The sequence below is a fragment of the Manis pentadactyla genome, chromosome 4 (assembly GCF_030020395.1).
Source record: "Manis pentadactyla isolate mManPen7 chromosome 4, mManPen7.hap1, whole genome shotgun sequence".
Taxonomy (NCBI): domain Eukaryota; kingdom Metazoa; phylum Chordata; class Mammalia; order Pholidota; family Manidae; genus Manis; species Manis pentadactyla.
In genome coordinates, this window is record NC_080022.1 from 98,703,971 (window position 1) to 98,718,316 (window position 14,346).

At 40.6% G+C, this 14,346-nt stretch overlaps 1 protein-coding gene across 2 annotated transcripts in view; it reads right to left on the reverse strand.

The window, feature by feature from the left end:
- Positions 1 to 7,242, reverse strand: part of RAP1A (RAP1A, member of RAS oncogene family) — an 82,451-nt gene extending 75,209 nt beyond the window's left edge. The window contains exons 1-2 of one of the 2 annotated variants that reach the window (XM_036928884.2): positions 7,085 to 7,200; positions 5,523 to 5,587 (exon numbers count right to left, since the gene is read on the reverse strand). The gene's annotated coding sequence lies outside the window, so the exon portion shown is untranslated. Of the gene's footprint in view, positions 1 to 5,522; positions 5,588 to 7,084 lie in introns of both variants that reach the window. The other variant, XM_036928885.2, reaches the window with a different exon arrangement.
- Positions 7,243 to 14,346: the final 7,104 nt, after the last annotated feature.

The window sequence follows — 14,346 nt, forward strand, 5'->3', positions numbered from 1 at the left end:
ACCACCCAAGAACTGTAATAGATACCTACAAAGTGGCAAGAGTGTAAGAACTGACCTACTCAATGCCACTGAAGGTGCAGTGAAACACACACTCTTCTTATACAGGGTAACCACCCTCTGATCCAGTTATCCCACTTCTGGGAATCTATCCTAAAGAAGAAAAAAAAAACAAACAGAGATGCACTCAAAGATAAATGTACAAAAATGTTTGTTCCAATGTTGTTTAAAATAGTATTATAAAAAATTAACCTAGAGTCCCACACTAGGAGACCGATCTCCTGTTCAGAGAAAAAAGGAGGAGTCAAACAGTATATATAAAAGTAAAATTCTAATTTTTAAAAAATCTAAAAATCTGTACAGAACTAGAAAAATGTACATTAAAATGTCAGTAGTAATATCTCTGGGTGATGGGTTTACAGGTGATTTTCAGTTTCTTCTTTACATTATGTTCTTTTCAAAATTTGTCACAATAAAATTTGAATGACTTCCCATAGGAAAAAAATGTTTAAGCAGTTATTACCACTGAAAATGATCCTGAGCCTAACAAGGACATATTACTTGGAATAGAAACTACATTTCTTAGTGCAAAGAAAACATCAAACTTGTTTCTAGTTCTTATTATGCTCACTGCTTACTTTTATTAGACGGTGCGAAAAATTTCATCCAAAACTCTGTAGTATCCATGAAATCGCACAAGGCTCACTAGCTAGAAGTCAGCCAATGCTCCATCAGAAAGCACCACAGTTAAATGAACTGTTTTATTTATGTCTGTTGAGATTTAAAAATATCCAATTAATCCTAATTCAAAACACATAAAAAGGAAAATCCAGTAAAACTATTCTCATTTTTCAAATTGACAAAATATACTGTTGTTGCTTTATAAGCACATCATAGTTAGGTTTGGAGTGGGAGAAAACTGCTCTAGCGAATAGTTAACTTTAGTGTCAAAGGATGATTTAATCAGTGTAGAAAAAAATTTAAGCTGTTTTGCCCACCCCACCCCCCAAAAAACTTCTCACATTAAACACAATTAAAATTGCTAGCTGAAACAGGAAAAAACTTCTCTACAATGTGGCATATACGAAGAAAAGTAATTTGCAAAAAAAAAAAAAAGCCTTGGCCTGAAGATAGGCAGTAGACCAAACAATTCTTACTTTACTGTATTTTAAGCAACTGGAAAACTGGTTTGCTCTAATACTAAAAAGCTACTAGAAAGTAAGACCACAGAAACAGTTGTTGAGGAACTAAGAGTTTAAAATACCACATTGATTTTACTTAGAAAATTAGTATCATTCTATTTTTACTCTACCATGAAAACGCAACATTTATTTATAGAACATATGTCAGGTTCTGGCAAGCAAAATAAATTACTAAACTACAAATTCCTTAAAGTAGAAACTATAGTCTCACATCTCAGTTTCCATCAGAGCCTAATAGTGGGTTGCTCAAACTTCTGTTCAATGACTGAATCTGAAATCTATTAATGAAATTAGGCAACACTGTCACAAGCATACAATGGAGTTTTTTTAAAGGTAGGTCAAAAGACATCAATGATTTGGGCTAGATACTGAAAGCTACATAAAATCCAAAGATTAGTGTTAAGTTTCAATTGCTAAAGTAAGTTACGGTTGCTTGCTTGGTGTTCTGTAATACAGACAACTTGTCTAGAACAGAATGATCCTATTTATAAATGAATTTTAAAGTACCACTGAAAATAAAGTGAATTTATTTATACTCTCCAGATTACACATCTGACAGATCTGAAATGTTCAGTTTGCAATAAGAGAGAATTACCTATTACTAACTTAGAATCTTACAAGCTGCGTTTGGGATTTGTCCAAAAAACCCTGTTGTACCCAGTTCTTTATACTTTTATATAAAGCATATACTTTATACTTTTGTCATTGATAACTAAACCACAGTTCTATGCTGAGCAGTTATTTTTTTACAACCAGAACAAGTGAGAATAACATACCACTGCAAATAACCATGAATGTTATATATAACTACCTTGTTCAAAGTAAGGCACTTCAAGTTTTGATTAATCCACCAGTGTCTTTTATCAGTTACAGTGTATAGTTTAGTATATTCCTATTCTTATGAAATATGCCCTAATTTAAATATATCCTGAAACCAAACATAGAATTACATATTTAATTCCAAATTTGGTTAACTTTACCACTACACACTTTGAACCACTATCTATCAATGTGAACTAAATACAGATAGGAAACTATCTCTATCTGGGAAAATTGGATATGCAAAGAAGTTTTTTCTTCCAGATTTATCTAACCTAAATTTATATAGCCTAAATAAATAAGTCATTAGTACCTAAAAAAAAGCCATTAACTTGTCTAATGATTGAAGTTAATTTCATAGCATGTATTTAATCCTCCATGTGTATAACACATACTTATGAAAATAACATTTAAAGGATTGTTTTTAAACAAGTACACTATTTCTTGTTTCAACTCCACCTTAATCATCACACACAATTTCCTGTTTTTATTGGTTCATGCATGTACACCTCTTTTAAAAGGCCTATTTTCAAGCAGAAATGAGAGCATGGCACAGTTCTCTGTTAAACTGTTTTGTTGATCAGAACACCAGGATAAGCTTATAAGGTTCAATATTCATCTGGTTCATTTAACTTTGAAACAAACTGCCTTCTTAATGAGTCATCTCAAAACTCTGCAAAGGGAATTGGAGAGAGAATGTGTGAATAATTCATTGCAAACTCATAACCACTATTACAAAAATTTAAAACCTTAACGGGCCAATATTATCTCTGTAAACGAAAGACCAAAAAGCACATAAAACTACCACTTGTAATCTCCAAATTTCATGCACAAAATCAAAGGAAGAATGCTTCATCTGTCTCAGTAATATATGAAAGTTCAATATTTTTGTTTAACACTAATCATTTCCACAAGATGTGAATTTGGCATTAAGTCATACAGCAATATATGACATCAGAATGAGCAGAATATAACTTGGAAATATGCCATAAATCTTTTTAAAACTGATGAGTTTAATTTGAAAAGGAACATTATGAAGAAGTTTATGTTCACAATTTTAAACTCACCATAACATAAACACTTTATATGAGATATTTTAATTGAACTTATAAGAGTATTTTAGAACTGGGAGCTTAGAGGGTTATCTAAAAGGTTCGGTGAACATTTGCTGGGTCCCTAGCATGTGTCAGACAGTGAGTGCTAGGTGACTGCACCTAACTCAATTAGTTCAACTCACTTTATAGATGTTGGAGTTCCCCACTCACATCAGATCAAGTCGTCTAGATTTCAGATCCAGAAATTCTGAGTAATGCTCTCAAAGTGGTATAACTTCTATCAAAACAGACTGATATCAACCTCCCTAATAAACTAAGATTTCAAAGATGAAATGCTGACTTTATTTAACAGAAACAGTCTGTGTTTTGAATAACTATAAAGAATTACAACAATTTAAAAATGCAACTGTGAGAGTCCTCAACTAAGGACTAGTTGCATAATTTATTGCAAAGAAGAAAACATGGGGCTGACAGAGCTGTAAGAGTCTGAAGACATACAACACAAAAATCAAACTGCAGATACCATTAAAAAATTCTTTTGTAAGTAAGAGAATAGGAACTATCAATATGAAAAACTAGGTGCTTAATTAGAATGCCTTTTTTATATAAAAGATCACCAACTATATACTAACAAAGTTCATTGGTAACAGTAAACACTGGCAAGATTCAAAGTTATTTAACTATTAGATTACAATTATAATGGAATGTATAACTCCCTGAGGGCAGACACCCTGTTTAGTTCATCTCTGTATCTCCAAGAAAATTGGCACCCTGTTGTCAAATATTGGAGAGGTGAGCTAACATATGAACTCTAAATCCAAGCTACTGAAAAATACAACAATCTAAAATATCTCTTTTAATAGCTCATATTATTTTTTAAAGTATTAAATAATACTCAATGCAAGTGACTTGCCATGAAACAAGAACAACTGTGGCTGTCACTTTAAATAGTAAAACCGAATCTTTGAAGGAATTCATGGATGCACCAAGACAAGTATACTCATATACTTTGATTCAGTAGTCCTTTTTCTGGAAATTAATCCCAAGGAAATATTCCAAAAGAAAGAAAACGTTCTATACACAAGTGTTCATTTCATTATTTTAATGGGGGAAAAGGAAACTATGTATTTGCCCAACAGCAGGTAGATGGATTATTTTGCAACCACTGAAAAAGGAGATCAACCTACTAATTGGTCTTCCTACTTCCACTTTTGCCTCTAAACCCACCCCCAGAAGTTGATTTCACCACAGCAGCCAGAATAATTCTCACAAACAAGTCAGAAAGAATTCTCTCTTCTACTGGAAACCCTCCAAAATAGTTTCCCATCTCATTCAAAGTAAAACCCAAAGTTCTTACCATGGCCTAGAAGGTCTTATTGTGGCCTCAGCTACTCTAACCCCAAACTCTTGCTTTCCTTCTTGCTTACCGGCCTCCTACTTGTTCCCAAAAAGGCCAAATACACAGACGGGCCTTTGCACTTGCAGTCCTCTCTGCCTGTAATCTTCTTCCCCAAGAGAGCACACGCTTCTTACAGGTCTCTGCTCCAGCCACATGTCTTTCCTGCCACTGTTTCTATCCCCTCACCCTACTTCACTCTTCCGCATAGCTCTTATCATCTGACATAGTCGGTATTTATTTGGTTATGGCCCATCTCTCCTTATTAGAATAGCAGCTCTGTAAGAGCATGGACTTTGTCTTATTCACATAATAGGCATTCAAACAGCACTTGTTGAATTAATACTGAATGTTGATAAAATAATTATTAACTACATGAAAAACCATACATATGAACAAAGCTGAGAAGGGAACAGGAAAAATGAAAAGCTTGATTTGTGAACATTTTCAAGTACAAGACATATCGCTAAGAAGTTTGTACAATAAAAGTCATAAATTAGTCATGATTATGATTTTAAGCTGCCCAAAGTGACTCTAACAATCTTATTTCCTTGAAAGCCATGATGTATTAGTTTAAAACTGACTGGCAAAAGTTATTTAGGACTTTTCACCATAAAACTGTAATAACAATCATTCTTAAATCTTGTTCCTAAAGACCCCAGGTTTAGTCTGTAAGTATAAACACTGTCATTTCTAGGCCGCACAGAAAGTGAATAAAGGCTTTTGAATAGTTCTAACATGACACCAAATAACACTCAGGGATTCCAGTTTACTCTTGAGATAGGTATCCATGACTGGCTTCAGAGGATCTCTGAAACTGAATGCAAAATTTGGGGCATAAATGCCTGTTTTTTTTTTCTGGGGAGAGTCTATATATTTCATTATAATCTCAAAGGTGTCAGTGGCCTAGAGAAGGTTAAAAATTACTGTTTTATATATTAGAAGGCAAATGTAATATTCTAATATGATATCTCTCTCAAAAGGATGGAAGACATAATATCTAGACACATCTTTGGAATCTTACAACTCATTCAAGAAGTCTCAAGTGCTTACTGTACGCCAGGTGCTGTATGATCCTCACACCTTACACATAACTGTATTTTGTAGTACATAAAATACTAAACAAATAAGATTCACTGAAACCCCAGACTAAGAATTTCAACCAACACAAATTTAATTTCAAAACAGAAAGCGTTAAAGGAAATCGTAGTAAAGGAGCCCACAGCCAGATGTAGTGCTTATAATGTCAAAATAATCGCAGATATCAATTACATCAAAAGAAAAGAAAAATTACACATGCGCATGCCCACCCCCACACACTGACAGGAAACCCAAAGAAAGTTTCCAAATCCTGTTTCCAGCAGCATCCCTTCTGAGACTGACATTCAGCATTCTTGTGAAGGTAGGAGCCCCATGTTAAAACTAAGAGCTGATACTTTAACTGTAATAAAAACAGAAGAATCATCATCCCACACCCAGGAAGCAAAAAACTGTGGCCACCTGTAAGGCTATGGCCCATTAACCTCCTGCCCTGTTATTGCCTTTCATTTCTTACACCCTTCTCTCTCCAAAGCAGTGACAAAACTATCTTCCCTCTCAAAAAGGAATACGTAACTCCTCAACACTAGTTCTTTTTCAACGAGGTCAAAAGATCCCCTAAACTCTGGTTCTTAGCCCTGGGAGATACCATTTTTTAGGTACAAATGTCTTCCTCTCATCTTCTCCCCATAGCAGTGAATTACACAATTCAGCTGAAGACACTGTCCTTAACTTCCTGAGTGGGGGCAAGCGACACTCCTCCCAGCCCCATTTGAAGGAAGAATCACACGATGACCTCTTCCCTAACAAAATTCAGGGAAGAAGAGGACGCAAGAAAAGCAACGCCGAAAAAGCGAACACATGGCATGGTAAGGAAGACACGGGGAAGGAGGGCGGGAAAGGGGCTGAGAGGTGGATTGTAGAGATGTCGGCCCTATACAGTAGGGGTAATAAAGGAAGAAAAAGGAAACCCTGAACCCTGACAGAAGTGCACACAGAGAGGGCAACCCTCCGTCTATCCTCACCTCTCTAGCAGAGGAGGGAGGTCGGAAATTCACCCAACCGTCCAACCCCCTCTTCGTGTGCCCCCCAAAGGGAGGGCTGGATTTGAAAATCTGACCCTAGCCTGGGGGCAAGCAAGAGGAAAAAGGCAGCGACGTCCAATTTATACCACTCAGGCACTGAGGGCCGAGGGCACTGTGTCCGGGGAGATGGCGAGGGAAATGGGCTTGTGCCATGGCACCTCCGGGAGTTGGAGGGTGGGGGACACAATGTCCTCTTTCTCTCCCACAGCCGGCCTGGGCCCCTCCCGTCCGTCTCCCGCAGGCCCAGCCACAGTCGACCGGCTCGGTCCGCGGGCGTGGTTGGCTCCGGCCCTGGAGGCGGCGGCGGGCCTCCCCGAGCCCTGGCCCCTCCCGCCGGCCAGGCCCCCAGGCCGCCGCCCCGGACACCGGGAACGCGGAGGAGGAAGGGGGAGCCAGGGGACTGACCGGCGACTTGAGCCGCCTCAACCCCGGCGCGGCAGACCCGCGCCCCCCGCTCTCCCTGGAGCGGGCTCGCTCCCGCCCCTCACTCACCCCCCGGGTCCGGCGCCTCCTCCGCCTCCTCCTCCTCCGCCTCCCTCCTCTCAGCCGTGGCTACTGCTCCGGCTCTGCGCGGCGGCGGCGGTGGCGGCGGCGGCGGCAGCAGCCTCGAGAGCGGCGGCGGCCTCGGGAGCAGCGGCGGCGGCGCCTCCAGAACGCGCACGCACGCAGCACGCAGGCCCTGCCCCCTGGCTCCGCTCCGCCCCTCCGGGTCGGCACCGGCGAGGTTTTGGCCCCGCCTTCCCCGCGGCTTGCGGGAGTCGGTTTAAAGCAACGGCGGAGTAGAGAGTTGGGAGAGCTAAGAACGTTAGAGGAGAGTGGGGGATTGCGGCTTTGCGGAGGACGGAGAAAGGTGCTTAAGGCAGGAAGTGAAAGGAGGAAGCGTCCGAAGATTCAGGAAGAACAGAATTTTGGAGGGAATGATACCATTCGACACGTACTAATTGAGCACCTAATAGGTGCCAAGCACTGTTCTAGGCACAGGGGATAAAGTCATGTGCAAGCAAAAGCCCTCGTGGAGCTTGTATTCTTACGGGGTGGGAGAGAACACAGACAACAAGTAAACCGAAATTTCAGGTAGTGTGAAGTGTTGTGAGAAAAAATAAGAGCCAGGAATATAATGACTTTATAGCCAGTCAGATATTGCCTGCGAGTGCATACACATATGCTACAAAGGAATGAGCCTAGCAAATACCTGGGGAGGAGGGCAGCCTTTCCAACCTGAAAGAAAATCAGCCACGAGCTCAAAGGTGGGAATACGCCTGACTTGTTGCAGGAACAAAAGATAAGTATGGCTGAATAGTCAGATGGCCAGAGAGCAGCAGCAGTTGGGCAGAGAGGTGGGAAGTTGCCTGATCCTATGAGCAGTTATAATAGCAATAAAAAGCCATGGGAGGGTGAGTAGAAGTGATTCACACTTTTAAAAGTTATTCTTACTAATATGTGTGAAATACACAGTAGGGTAGCATAGATGTTCCCAGGGAAACCAGTAAGTTAGGGGCTGTTTGTGGTAGCTTGGAATAAGATGGCATCAGAGAAGGGGTGAGATACATACAGAGGAGGGCTATTTGGATACATTTTTAATCGGAATGGATTTGACCAAGAGTGTGTGAAGGAACCAAAAGATCATGGATGATTCTTAGCTTCAGGGCCTGAAGGATGGGTTAATGGTGGTACCATTTAATGAGATGGGGAAAGACTCAAAAACATTTGGGGTTAGGGAAATCAGGAGTTCTGTTTTGTATGTGTTACATACATCAAGTGGAGATGTTAAGTAAACCATTGGGTATATGAGTCTAAAGATATAAATTTGGGATTCCCAGCACATAGAGGCTTTTTAAGCCTTCGATATACATAGAATTACTTAGGGAGGGAGAATACCTGGAGGAAAGGACTAAGGAGCTCTAACACTTAGAGACTAATAGAAAATGAGCTACCAGTTTGGTAGAAGGAACACCAGGAGAGGGTGGGGTATTGGAAGAAAAGAGAATTATTTTAGGAAGGTAGGAGTGACCAAATACTGCTGAAATAAATGAATTGAATACTGAGAGTTTGAATACCAGATTTGGCCTGAGGAAGCTTGCTGAAGTCTTGACAAAAGTAGTTGCAGTGGAGTCAGGGGAGAAAATATGATAAGGATGTGTTAACAAGAGAATGGGAGGTGAGGAAGAGAGTGTTTATAGTAAGTCTAAACAGCTCTTGAGTTTTCCTGTAAAAAGCAACTGAGAAACAAGCAGTAGCCAGAGGAGTACTTGGGACCAAGGGAGGTATTTTAAAAGGAGATGTTTGCTCATGTTGGTATGCTGGAATGATCCTTTATAGAGATGAGGAGATGGTGCAGCAGATAAGAGGAAACACTGGAGAAAGATTGTCCTTGGGGAGGTGAGAAGCAATGGGACCTAGCACAGAAGTGAAGGAGTTGACCTTGGATAGTAACAAGGATAGTAAGGTCACCCTATTTTTTGGAGAGAAGGCAAAGTCTGTGGGTGCAAGTGCAGGTAGGTCAGGTGGTATATTTGGTGGTGGCATGCTCAGGCCACCAAGGAGTGGAAGGGGGCTGGTGGGAGCTGAAATCCAGCTGAAGTCCAGGAGTTCTGCCAACCAAGCTGTAAGGCCACATCAGCCTGGAAGAAGGGCACCTTTTCTAATTGCTGCACCTGGAGGACTGGTGCCTTTTAGCAGTCCTATGCACCATACCACACACACATACCTTTCCCAGAGTGCACTGGGTACTGCATATGCCTCACTGGGTTGGAAGAGGTAGATCTGGGCTGTGTGCTTTCCTTCACACAAGAAAAAGCTAGGAGTGGGAGGAGCTATTGGCTAGTAAAGGAGATAGGAGGTGAGAAAGAATTCCCTTGAAGGGTGGAACAGTTACTGGAGAAGTGTAGTATGGACAAAAGCTGAGAGCCCTCCAGAGTTGGTCCTATACTTAAAGTGAGACCATTCAGCAAGTTTGTGTGGTTTTTCTCCAGCCACATGCCATTGCTTGAGGGTTGAAAGTTGGATTTTACCAAGGCTGGGTTTTGCTGAAGAAAGTCTGTGAGAGGGGGAGGATGTATGCCAGGGAGTGATTGTAGTGATAGATCTTGGAATCTAAGCTGGGAAGGAAGAGAAAGCAAGTAAAGAAAAGTCATGGGGTCCATGGTTTGGTGGTCCCTATGGGAAAGAATAGTTCAAGAGGAAGCAATCAAATAAGTGGGGCAAGGAGACTTTCCAAGAATCGAGTATGGGAAAGGGTGAGCAAGGCAGCTGGGAGAGAGGAAGTCAAGGTATCTGAGAATATAGGGTGCAAACAGGCCCATGGAGCTGAAGAAACAGCAAAGCCCTCAGGCTCTGGCTCTCTTGGCACTGAGTGAGCCATCGGTCTGGGAGAGGCTGAGTGAGTTGTGAAAGCTGGGGAGAGACTGAGTGCAGGAGGGGATAAGCCCACGAGATCCTTCAGGGCCCCTTTACAAGCCTCGGGAGAGCCCGCTGGGTGTTCTGCTTTACCTGCCCTTTCCTTTCCCTGCAGACTCCTGAACATTTGTGCAGACAATTTACCCTGCCCGGCATTGGACAGAAACTAAAAGACATCTTTCCTACTAGACGTAACTCCTCCTCAACCCGTCCTCCTCCTCCTGAATTGCCCTTTTCTGCTCAAGGTACTACCTTTCTGAGTTACTCGACCACCAAACTTTAGCTGCCTTTAATTTGTCTTCCCCATCCTTTCATCCACTGAGTCCTCAAAGTGTAGCACTGCATTGTTCAACAGAACATTCTGCCATGATGGAAATGTTCTTTATCTGCATAGTCCAATGTATTAGTCACATGTGGCTACTGAGCACTTGAAAGGTGGCTTATATGACTGAAGAACCAGCTTTTAAATCCAATTTTAATGAATTTAAATTTAAATAGCCCCATGTGGCTGGGAGTTACTATATTGGGCACACAGTATAGATCCTTTCTACACAATATCTCTTCCATCTGTCCCTTTCTCTGTAGCTCCATTGCCCCTCCCCTAGGTCAGATACTGACCACCTCTAGTCTAGACCTTTGCTGTAGCCTCCTATTTGGTCTTTTGCTTAGTTGCTTTCCCTTCAGTCCATCTGGTGTTCTTCCCAGTACCATCTCTCTAAAGCAGTGGCCAGATCACAACTCCACCCTATATTAAAAATTAGTAGTAGCTCCCTGTCAAGTCAGACACAAACTATTTAATCTGGCATTTGCCCTGTTATGTGTCCCCCTCTCATTTTTCCAGCCTTACCTTGCACTGCACTCTTACTTATGGAGAGCTGGATCTCAAGCAAAATTAAACTACTTGCCGTAATTCCTACCAACCTTTTACAAAGGACCCAACTAGTTTTCCTAAATTGTCTCTGCCTGGAACAGTGTCTCTGATCCCCTCTTCCAAACCCCAAATCTGTTGAAATCCTTGAAGGCCTGTCTCATATTGGAGCTCCTACCTGGAATCTTTTCTGACTTTGACTCTCTTCTGAAATCCCACGATTTCTGTTTTTACCTCACCTGTGGCACTTATATGCTGTCTTGTCCTATATTTTGTGTATTCATTTTATTCCTGTTACAACATACCACTTTTTGCAGATCACTATATTATAATTAAGATAGTGCCCCTTGCAGTATATCTTGTACCTTATAAATACACAAGATACTTCTCAACTAGCCACTGAAGTGACTTATACACTTTCATGGAATCTGAACAGTCATGCCTCTCTCTAATGAGAGAGGACTATCACTAGTCCTCAAAGACAATGTCTTCATACCCTGAGGAAAACAAAAAGAAAAAGAAGCAGAGGCCAAAAAGCAATTATTTCATGGCACTCCTGTTACAACTGAGAATTTCGTTAAGTTGAAAGACCAGTTGATGGTATTAAGCTGATGCAGATCTCTTGGAAATTAAAAATAAATAAATGAAATCAGAAGAACGAGCAGGAAAAGTAAATTAAGTGGAAAAGTTTTTGAAACAGACCATAATCTTGACACATCTGATATCCAGCTCTTAGAGGATGCTGGAAACAATGTAGAGGTAGATGAGTCTTTGTTCCAGAAAATGGATGACTGGAGCTGGAGGAGGATGAAGATGATACAGATTATAATCCTGCAGATCCAGAGCGTGACTTCACCAACTAATGGACTGTCCCCACCTACAGAGAGGCTTGACTGCCATGGCATCTATGGCTACGCTGGGACAATACTGATTTGCCTTTCTTGTTTTCTAGGAAAAAATAATTTTCAGGAAGGTATTCTGATAGCTTTCATCATTGAAATTAATAAACTGAATTTAACACTAAAACAAAAACAAAATCATGCAATTTCCTAATATGAGACTCAAACTTCTTTTTTTGTTGCCAAGTTTTATTCAAGAACTCATGAGAAATGTTCTGAATAAATGAGTTTTAATGCTCATCTAAAACTGGAAGTAATGCAGTTTGTAACTCTCTTTGCTGTTAGCAACTAGGTGCAGCCAATCATGTCGGTTCTTCTTCAAATATTTCTTGGTGAGATATTTCAAATACTTTTTGGAAAAAGACATGTCCAAAATTAGAAGATTCTTGCTCTTGCTCCTGTCACTGGTTACCTGTCCTCTGAGATTCCCAGCTTTTCCTTAACTTTGTTTTTCTCCTGAAGAAACTACCCAAAATTGGCAGCTTCCATGATTCCATCTTCTACAGGGTGGGTGTAGTCAAGAGTAAACTGCAGAACCTGCTTCTTTCTTTTGTCCCCCTTCACTGCAAGCTTTTTCACAGGTGCTATGGTGGCATCAGAGGCAGAAAAATGAGATTCAAACTTTTGAAGAGAAACACACTATATTTCTTTTCATGTTACTGTTTGCTGATAATTTCCAAATGCTTCCCAGACTTAGGGTACTTACATAACTCAGTCCTAGTGTGTAATCCTAGAGAGTGTGGGTATGCTTGGAACTGACAGGACCAGCATAGCTACTCTGAGGGTCAAGTTACGGAAAAGGCCTTTAAGAAGCATTCACGTTGTGATAGAAATCAATAACAGAGGCTTCCATCTAATAATCATTTAGAAAATGTATTTTTAGACCTCAGACTCTTAGAAACCTATAACCCAAGTGTAGAATTACATATGCTATGCCCTGCAATACCTAATATCCTTTTATTGGTGTAGTGATTTTAAGTATTTGAAGAGCAGCTATAATATTTTACATAAAAAATATGCCTCACATACATATACCTTACCTAACACACATTTATTCAAGCAACCTTAACCAAGTGCTCACTGCTTGCCACCCACTTATGCTTGTTGCTGAGGATACAGAGATCAGAAAGATAATGGTCCCTGTCTTCAGGAAGGACACACAGCTAAACTATGACCTGATATTGGTCTGTCATATTACAGTTTTCAAAATGATTCTACCATACCTAATTTAATCTTACCAACAACATCATTAAAGTAGGTATAAGTTGCATTTTGCAGAGGGGAAAACTTGCTCAAAGAGATTAACTGAATTGCCCAAAAGCACAGAGCTATTAATTGGCAAGATCTCAAACTGGAACCCAGATTTTAGGGTGCCAAACCAAACCATTGGTTGAATTAGTATTTAAATTTCTTGAGAACAGGGAATTGATTGGTTTCTTCATTACTATATTCCCAGAGCCTAGAAAAGTACCAGGCATATAGTAGGTTCTCAATAAATATTTCAGGAGTGTGTGTGTGTGTGTGTGTGTGTGTGTGTGTGTGTGTGTGTGCGCGCTGTGGAGAGACAGAGAAAAAATATAAGTCAACCATCTAATTCATTAGCATACTTGTATATTTTAACTAATTACCTGCTAAGCTGATCTTTTCTATATTAGTGCTATTCAAAGTGTGGTTCAGACTGGTGCCATCAATGAATTGTTTATTACCAATTGTTGAGTCTGTTTGGGCTGCTATAACAAAATACCACAGACTGTGTTGCTAATAAACAACAAAAATTTTTTTCTCAACAGTTCTAGGAGCTTAAAGTCTGAGACCAAACTGTCAGCATGGTCATGTTCTGGATAGGGCCTACTTTCTGGGTCATAGTGGTGTCTTCCTGCTGACTCCTCACCTGGTGGAAGGGGCTAGGGATCTCTCTCGAGTCTCTTTTACTAGGGCACCAGTCTCATTCATGAAGGCTCCCTCCTCCTGCCCTAAGCACTTCCTAGTCCCCACCTCCTAGTACCATTATCTTTGGGAGTTAGGATTTCAATACATGAATTTTGGGGGGACACAAGCATTCAGTCCACAGCACCAATTGACCTTAAGAAAGTACAAAAAGTGAGAGTAAGCATTTAGATTCTTCTGTGGCAATTTGACATTGCTGTGACGTAAAAGTAGTGATCAGTAGACTTGTCTAGTACAGCAGGGCATAGACCAGGACCAGTGTTGTCCAGTTCATGTGGTGAGTCACTTGTGGTATGAGCTGTGTACTAGTCACATAACATCTAATTTTTTTTTAACCTTTTAACCCCCTTCACCCATTTCTCCCACCCCTCTCCATTCCCTGCCGCTGGCAATTACCAGTCTGATCCCTGTATCTATGTGCTTAGTTTTGTTTGCTTGTTTAGATTCCATATACGAGATTATTTGATACTTGTCTTTCCCTGTCTGACTTAGTTCACTTATCATAATGCCCTCAAGGCCCATCCATGTTGTTGCAAATGATAAGGTTTCATTCCTTTTCATGGATGAATAATATCCCAGTATGTGTATGTGTGTACCACCTTTTCTTTATCCACTTATCCTTTGATGGACATTTAGGTTGTTTC